This window comes from Humulus lupulus, chromosome X (assembly GCF_963169125.1).
Source record: "Humulus lupulus chromosome X, drHumLupu1.1, whole genome shotgun sequence".
NCBI classification, from domain to species: domain Eukaryota; kingdom Viridiplantae; phylum Streptophyta; class Magnoliopsida; order Rosales; family Cannabaceae; genus Humulus; species Humulus lupulus.
In genome coordinates this window covers 247,616,103-247,624,565 of record NC_084802.1, presented here as the reverse complement: position 1 = coordinate 247,624,565, position 8,463 = coordinate 247,616,103, and the positions used below count along the sequence as shown (strand labels likewise).

The 8,463-nt window shown below is 31.3% G+C and overlaps 1 long non-coding RNA gene across 3 annotated transcripts; it reads left to right on the top strand.

Moving 5' to 3' along the window:
• The first annotated feature begins 581 nt into the window (after positions 1 to 581).
• On the top strand, positions 582 to 8,245 carry LOC133807195 (uncharacterized). Of its 3 annotated transcripts, XR_009879221.1 has the most exons (5): positions 582 to 1,082; positions 1,606 to 1,728; positions 3,882 to 3,954; positions 4,705 to 4,767; positions 7,962 to 8,245. It is a non-coding gene; the product is annotated as an uncharacterized LOC133807195 (long non-coding RNA). The 3 variants fall into 3 exon arrangements; XR_009879220.1 differs by lacking the exon at positions 1,606 to 1,728 and having other exon boundaries at positions 592 to 1,113; XR_009879219.1 differs by lacking the exon at positions 1,606 to 1,728 and having other exon boundaries at positions 593 to 1,082.
• The last annotated feature ends 218 nt before the right edge of the window (positions 8,246 to 8,463 follow it).

The following is an 8,463-nucleotide window of genomic DNA, read 5'->3' as shown; positions in this document are numbered from 1 at the left end:
GGCAATAGAAAAGTAATCTGCTTCTCCATGTTTTGATGGGGACAAATGAATTTATATCATACATCTGATTTGATATAATCAGTTGGAAGTAAATGATAAAATTAATGAAATTGACTTGTATGCAGTTGTTGGATGTCTCTCTTCTATTCTTAGAGGTGGATTTTGTGATGAGAGTATTTTGTACTGGGGCAGGCGACTTCAAGACTCAATTCCAAGAATTTGATCCTAACGAGTGATTTCCAACAAGAGGTCTAGTTCTTGAAATCTTTAGTTAACAATTCTTCGTGTACTTTAAATCAGTTTCTCCACCATTTGGTGATCTATGTTGCTCAAGCGTGTGATTATGATGTTGTCACTTGAAAGTGCAGGTAGACTGTGTTCTAGAAGTGACGTACTAGTTTAGATGACCACCATTCTTGGTTGATCTCTGTTTAAATTAATTTTAATTCAATTTTGGGTGGACAGCCCCCATCCCCATCGCCAGGTTGACTGGGACATTGGTGCGAGTATAGCTAACACAGTGAATACTAATTCAAATTGAAGGATGATGTAATAGGGGAAAATGGCTTATACAGGTAATTCAAATTTTTACATATTTGGAAACTTTCCTTTTTTCTTTAATTTTTTTTAATAAAACCATATTAATGTAAAACTATATAAAGAATATCCATATTAATGAAAAAAACTTAAGTTCTTATAGTTTTTTTTTTTGACGAAATTCTAAATTTTCTAACGATAAAATTGGTATATTATACATAGTATACACTGGCAAATTCTTTTACACAGCATAATAATGTATATATATATATTAAAAATTCATTAAAAAAGTAAAATTTTGTGGAAAAAAAATCAACAAATTAAACTTGATTGCTAAATTGTAGAAAGGAAAAAAAATACTGTGAAGATATTTGTATTAGAACCTCTTAAATAAAACTAATAAGTGAACTAATATATAAAGTCCTCTGTTGAAAAATAAGATTTGCCAAACTCCGGGCAACAAAAGACCGCGCGTGGCTTATCTCTTAGCCTCGTCTAAGCTAGTAAGCTTCTCTTTCGTCTTCTTCACCAGATGATTTAATCAGGTCAGAAGCTTCATCAACCTCGTCAAAGCTGGTAGCTTTAACTCCATTTATCTAATTTCTTTTTTCTTTTTTTCCAGTTACACTTCTATACATTGTCAAGTTTATTCAAGATAAATAATTTTGCTACTAAATGAATGATTCATTACATTCAATATGATGTCCACATACATTTTTAGTATCTAGGTTTTGAATATTACTCTATTAAATGAGCCTTTTGAGGTAGGTATCTTTATTAATGCTTTTATTTTTTATTTTTCTTTCTTTTATTAAGGAAGATAAATTGACACAAGATAATGTTGTAGTATAACTAATAGACTAGTATTTATCATGGTTCCATTTCATTGTGAAAAATATTGTTGGATCTCTATTTCTTTCTCTAAATCTGTGAATGACAACTGCAAGAAAAGTTTGCCATGTCAACCCTAACACTTTTATTTCATCTTTAACTTAATACACATTATGGTAATCTTTAGGAACATCTTCAATGACTCTTATTTATTTTAATGTTAATGTTATTTTTCAGCTTTGCATTACTCTCTCAGGAATGTCAATTTAATGCATCATGTCGGCTTCTTTATCAAAGTGTTTTTGTGATGCACTTTTTCAAAACAAACTTATTTAATGGATGCTTGATATACTAAAAATGGTAATTTATTATTACTAGATCACACTTTAATGATTAATTAAGTTTTTATTTGAATATTGATTCTCTTAATTAGTTTCAAGGAACCTTATGCCCTGATGTGATTGATTCTTGACCTAAATTAGAATTATTTTAGAGTGATATTATTTATAAAATCCAAAAGTTTTGGTCAATGTGGTTGTATAACTTATAATTAATTATATTAACCCATAAACATTATACAATAATAATAAAAAAGACTACTAATAAATATTAAACATTAATTTTGTGATATCTATATATAATATAACACATAAAGGAATATCTAGATTGCCATGTTCTGTTTATCCAATTTATTAGAATTGTTTTGCTCTTTCCTCCTTTCAAGACAATTTTCAATAATTTAATGGCGTTTATTATAATTATTTAGTTAATATATTTATATATTTTATATATGTTGATCTATATTCATGTGGATAAGCAAACCATGCTCTATATCTTTATCCATTAAGTTTAACTTGTTATCTTTCTTTTATAGTTTGTTTTTATGAGACGAACATAAGTATTGGTGTCGTCTAAATTACATTCAGTTTGAGGACTTATCTATATTTTTTCCTTTTCCCTTTTGCTTAGTTTTATAATGCTTTATGCAATGACTTTCAAAGAATGCTTGTATTGAAATCATTATGTAATTGGTTCTGTTTATTCCCTAAAATTACCATCCTCAATGAGATGGTTAAAAGTTTATGGGTATGAGTGTTATTTATAAATATATATATATATATATATATAAATTCTAATAAATCATGACCAAAGGTGAGTCTAAGAATAAATTTTTGTAACATTTTCGGCTGAGTTGCCATGGCGGAATTTATGGAGCTTATGTACACAGATTATAATTATAGGATTCGACTATTCTTTTAAAATTAATTTATGTATAGCTTGAGTATCATAAATTTAATCATTTTTTTTTAAATATGTTATCACCTTCTAGCCAGATTTTATTACAATTTCTTTTGAGGAGGCATTTGGTTTCGCAAAATTGGATATGACTAACAATAATCTCCATGGATGTTTATATTATTTACCATGTGTTTCTTTTACTTGTAATTCTATAGTTACTCATAGTTGAGTTGTAATAGCAGATTTTCAATCCTATATTTTCTTCATTATTTGCCATGTCAAACCCAATACTTAATACTTGTAAAGAATTTAAAAGAAACATTTAATCAAAAGAAAAAGGCTTCTTGATTCAATAAGAAAAATCTTTGGATTGTTCTGGCTTTTAATTTGTATTTGTTGTTATTGCCTTATAATAACTCAAACATCATTGTTATATGAAGGTTACTATTTATTTGTTGTGATTGGCCTAATATAAATAAGTTTGTATACAGGGTCATTTTATTTTTATTTCATTTATTGTTATCTACTCATAAAATTACATGTATACTTTTCTGCATATTAAAAAAAAAAGTGGGTTAACTAGACAGAAAACAGAGATGTGATTTGGAGTAGCTTAAGAAATTGTGTGAATAAAGAGCTTTTTTAATCTGTATATGCGCAAGTTTTTGTTTTCCAAAGTGTTGTCACATCCCAGTAAATTGGTTTTACCATCATCATATTCATGTGGGCTTATTATTAATTTAACATATTAAGCTTTCTTTCTCCATTACTTATTCTATACTTGTATTTTAAATCTTAACACATTAAAGAAATTAGCATTTAGCATTTATTTTGTAAAGTGACCTTGCAAGTGCTTCCCACGCTTATGAGTGATATAGCTTTTTTTTTTTTTTAAGTACTGATATAGTTTCGTTTCGAGTAAGACTTATGTTATGATTATGTTCCCTTGTGTTTATTCTTAGTTTTCCACTAGTATGAGACTCTGTTCTTAGTTGGGTTCTTGTGACTCTACATTGCTTTGTTGGACTTTGGTTCTACTTTTCCTAGCTAGTTTCATTTAATGTGTTAAGATATTATTGTTTGCCTATTTGGATAGATACAAAATACCCTTTCCAAACAAAATAAATGGTTCAGTAAACAAAATGGTTTATCTCAATTTTTGGCATTTGGTAAATACAATGGTTTATTTATAATTTTTTTTAAATCACCGTCTCCATTTAAGCTTTAAAGTCATTAGATTGTTGTTTCTCATCTGGTTATCTTCGCCATCTCAGATCATCTTCATTGACTCATATTGTTATCTTTGGTGGTCTGCTATCGTGTCTAGCAGCATCACTCTCTATCAAGGTAATGCATTTTTTTATGGTTTGGCTTCTTGTTTTTGTTCTGCTACTGTTCTTTGGTTTGGAGGTCGAGTGATATCCATCTTTTAACGAGCTTTCTTTGAGTTAGTTGAGTTAAAAAAATTGATGAGAAATAAAGAGACTCTAGTTTGTTACAGAAGATGATCTATAAAAATAAAGGTCTCTCCCCCAAATTGATGTTACTTTTATATATATGTGGTGGCTTTGTTTTGTTTTTTTTTTAATTATTTTGTGGGTAGTTCAGTGATTTGTACCGTTTTGCTTCTCTTGCATTGATTAATAACTATGCTTCTTAATTATGTGTATATATATCAGCAATTATTGTTGTTGTAAATTTTTACCAGGTTCTTTTGTTTCACTAAACTCCAAACTTTTTTTTATGCTTTAGTTTTATTAGTGTTGTAACATTTTTCATATTATATATACATAAATATATATATTCCTTCTCTTTTTGGTGGGCATTCAATACAAAAAAAAAAATCACATGCTAAATAATCAAAACATTATTTTATTCGGAAATGCTTTTGTTTATGCTGACAAAGAACACATTCAGAATGATGATTCTTCATTTTTATTCAACACTGTTAGTTTTGACTATTCTTTTCCTTAGTCCCTATAATAATATGATAACCATATGTACTCAAAAATTAATATTTAAAAGAATTTTTTTACTTATTGTATCATTTAATTTTAATTTTGTATTAATCTTTTAGGTATTGATTATATTCTTTAGGTTGTGGATCGAATTGGCAAGGAGCATTGCAAAGTTAATTAACTTGATTATTAATTGCAAAAGGTACGCAAGTATGTTCTCTTAACTCTTTTATTAATATCATACAAATGTTAGAGGAGTTTGAATTTCTTAAATATTCATCCGTAGAAAAGTAGGTTTTGAGATTAAAATTGTGTGTTGCGGTGATAACGGAAGGTTGAAAACTTGTGTATCTTAGAGAAGTAGGTTCTGGAAAATTTGTTTGTGTGTTGCGGTGGTATAAGTAAGAAAATTTATTGTGTGTTGTTTGAATTGTTTTACTTTTTATTGATAGATGGTTAGGTCACTATTATATGAGAATTGATGTAAGATTTTATCTAGAATTATGTATTATCTTCTTACAAATAAATTGTGTTTGCTTGAATTGGTTTAATTATATCGACAAATATCTCGTCTGGGGATGTGAATAAGAGTAGTTTTCATGTCCCCAACCGTAGGGTTTGAATAATAAAACATTATACATATGTGTAACGCCCTACTATCTTAGAGCCATTACTAAGTGAGTTTATAAAGTACAATTAACTCGCTAAGCGAGGTTTTTAGAATAAAAGTGTGATTAAACAGGAAGTCAAGGCTGTAATCTTTAAAAGTACTCAATTTCATTAAAATTCAAGAGTTTATCATTCGGGATCCCAAAATGAGGTTTGTAAAATATTTACATTTCAAAATAGGTTTACAGATTACTAATTATAAAAATCATTGTTTAATACAGCCATTTCTCAAAATGTCCCCAACCAAAGCAGTCGAACAGGCCAAACATGTATGCGCCGCCCCCACGCTTTTCGTACTCATGGCTGGTTGACTTTCTCTTTGCTCTTACCTGCAACACAGAGCACCCGTGAGCCGAAGACCAGCAAGAAAACTCATATAGAATATAACATTTGCATATCATTCTATCATTATAGCAGATAACTCATATCTAATCAAACAGTCCATAAGGTTTAAACACATATACGGCCATGCCGTCCCAGAAACGTTACCAAAGCCTGGGATCTCGGTCTACACCGTAAGGATATCCCATGTATCCATTGGGGTCTCACCCTAACCACAAGCACTCCAAGTGCTAAGTGGTATTCCCGGCCCCATTGCCATTCTCGGCCTTCGCCGTTCCCGGCTCCTTTGCTGTTCATTCAGCTATAACCACATATAGCATTCGCAAACAACAATCAAACATATAATAATTCATTTAGAGCTACATCCTAGCAATAATACAACTTAGGGCCATGCCCTGCAGCAATACTATGGGCCCGTGCCCTGCTCTACGGGTGCTATAGTTTTCTTACCTGTATCCCGAGCTTTACGATGCACTAAGGTCACTAGCACGGTCCTCTACCACAAGCCTCTCCGAAATCCTAGTCACAAGACATATAAAACACTTTTAATACTAACCAATCCCAAAACCACTTCCCGGGACCAATCCCGTACTCTCGGGACCTCTAATTCCCTATAACAATGCATTGGAACCATCCCCCGAGTCTCTGGGCAAAAGCCCTAAAAATACAATAATTGGCTGTAAAAAATGGCCTAGGGTCGCGGCGCCCAGAGGCTTCCCCCTAATCCTGATGCATGCCTGAGCCGCGACACCAAAGAACAGGGCCATGGCGCCCCTACGCGAACCCAGATTTCTGGGTTTTCTCCTGCATTTTTCCCGAGCCTAAACAACTCCAATTCAACCCAAACAAGTACCTAAGCCCCCAAAATCAATTTAGAACCCCAATTGAACCCTTTAACCACCTATAAACATAAAAAACAAACTCGATTACACAACCACACTCAAAATCCAATCTTGAGTTTCATATTCCTAAAACTTAAACCATGGCTTCCAAGACTTAAACCAGAGCTTGAAAACTATAAATCATGTCTCTAAAATCTTAAACCACATCAGATACAAAAATTAAACATGCTAAGGATTCTTACCTCAATCAAAACTCAGCTTGAACTCTTCTCAATTCCAGCCTCCAACCTCTTTCCTCTTGATTATCCTAACTGAATCTCCAAGTAAAACCAGCCATATTTCGTTTAGGTTCCCACACTCAATCTCTGAAAATTCAGACTTAAATTTACCAAAAACAGAGCACAATTCTTACCTTTAAACAATCCCAGTTTAAATATGGTTTTGGTTGCCTCAAACTCCTTTGAATTTCCTCCTAGGTTTCAAGTTCCAGCCCTCCTTCTTGCTTCCCTTTCTTTCTAGCCTTTTCTTCCAATTTTCAGTATAAACCAATATGTGACCAAGTGTTATACGTGAACCATCCTTCCCTTCAGCTCAAACTTATCTATCCTTAGCCAATTGACCATTCTACCCTTCCCTAGAAATTCTCTCCTAACTAAACCTCAAGGGCACTCTTGTCCTTTCACCTATTTTACAATTCTACTATTTTCCATCTAAACTTGTTACTCACAGCAGTTACTAATGGTTACTCAGGTTACTCAATCACCAATGACCATTAACCACTAATTCTCAATTCAACTTACAAAATTCCCAAAGTACCCCTAGGCTCCTCCCGAGCCGGGTATAAAATCCCGTTGTGACTTTTAAGTTAACTAGCTCCCTAGGACCGTCTCGGCACGTGCATCACAATAATATCACCACACTCATGTGGTACAAATCACATAACACAATTATCATATTTATGCCATCAGCAGGTTAAAATTTCCAATTTACCCCTATCATGCAAACGGGGTCCACATGCATATTTATACAACCTAAACATGCATTCTAATCACAAATTCGTTTAAATTCATATATTATCATGTTAATTCACTTATTGCCCTCTAGGCACGCTAATCAAGGTCCTAAACCTTATTAGCAACTTGGGGTGTTACAATATGGGTTGTGATTAGCTTTTTTATATCTCTGGTTATGATATGAGTGCTTCATTTATTTGGTTATTTGATTGTATAAATTCTTGTTCAACATTAACCGATATGTAATCCAACATTATGATAGTATTATTTGATTGATTTGAAAGGGAAGATGAGAAAGACAAAATGATAACGGGGCCAATTTGAATTAATATTATGCACCATTTAATTAAAGTCCTAAGGTCACTTGAGAATAGATAGTTGTACTAATGTGTGTAATATAATAACTTGTTTATTATTCAAACTCAATTATTGTAAATTTAGTTATGGTTCATGATATTATTGACTATTTTAGATGAATGATATGATATTTCATTACCTCATTAGTTTTTCTTTTATGTTTTATTTACCAGATTCAACAAGTGAAGTGCAAAAGAAAATCTGATTTGGAAGGCTTTGTTGTCCTGACAGTTGGAAGATCATGAAATCCTACCTTTACTTTTGAATATGCTAACTGTTTAAGACTATTTTGTTGACTATTGTTGTTTTGTTTATGTTAATTAGAGAGTGCTTAATGTTTTGTTTATGTTAGTTAGGCAATGTTGAATGCTTTGTTTATATTAATTAGGCAGTGTTGAACATCTTAAGACTTTTGGATTGTTTTTTAGATAATCTTGAATGTTTTTTGACACTATTATTTGGTTATTTGAAGATCATGTTGATTTTACCCAAGCAAATATGTATAATTTGATGAATGTGTTATGAACCATATAATTGGTACTAAAAAATATATTCGTACAATTTTAAGGATGTCTTAAGTATATTAAATGAATCGAGTTTGAATTAAAGCAATAAAAATAATTATAATGTACAGTGCTATAATAATAATTAAAGCTTATCCAAATATTAGCATAA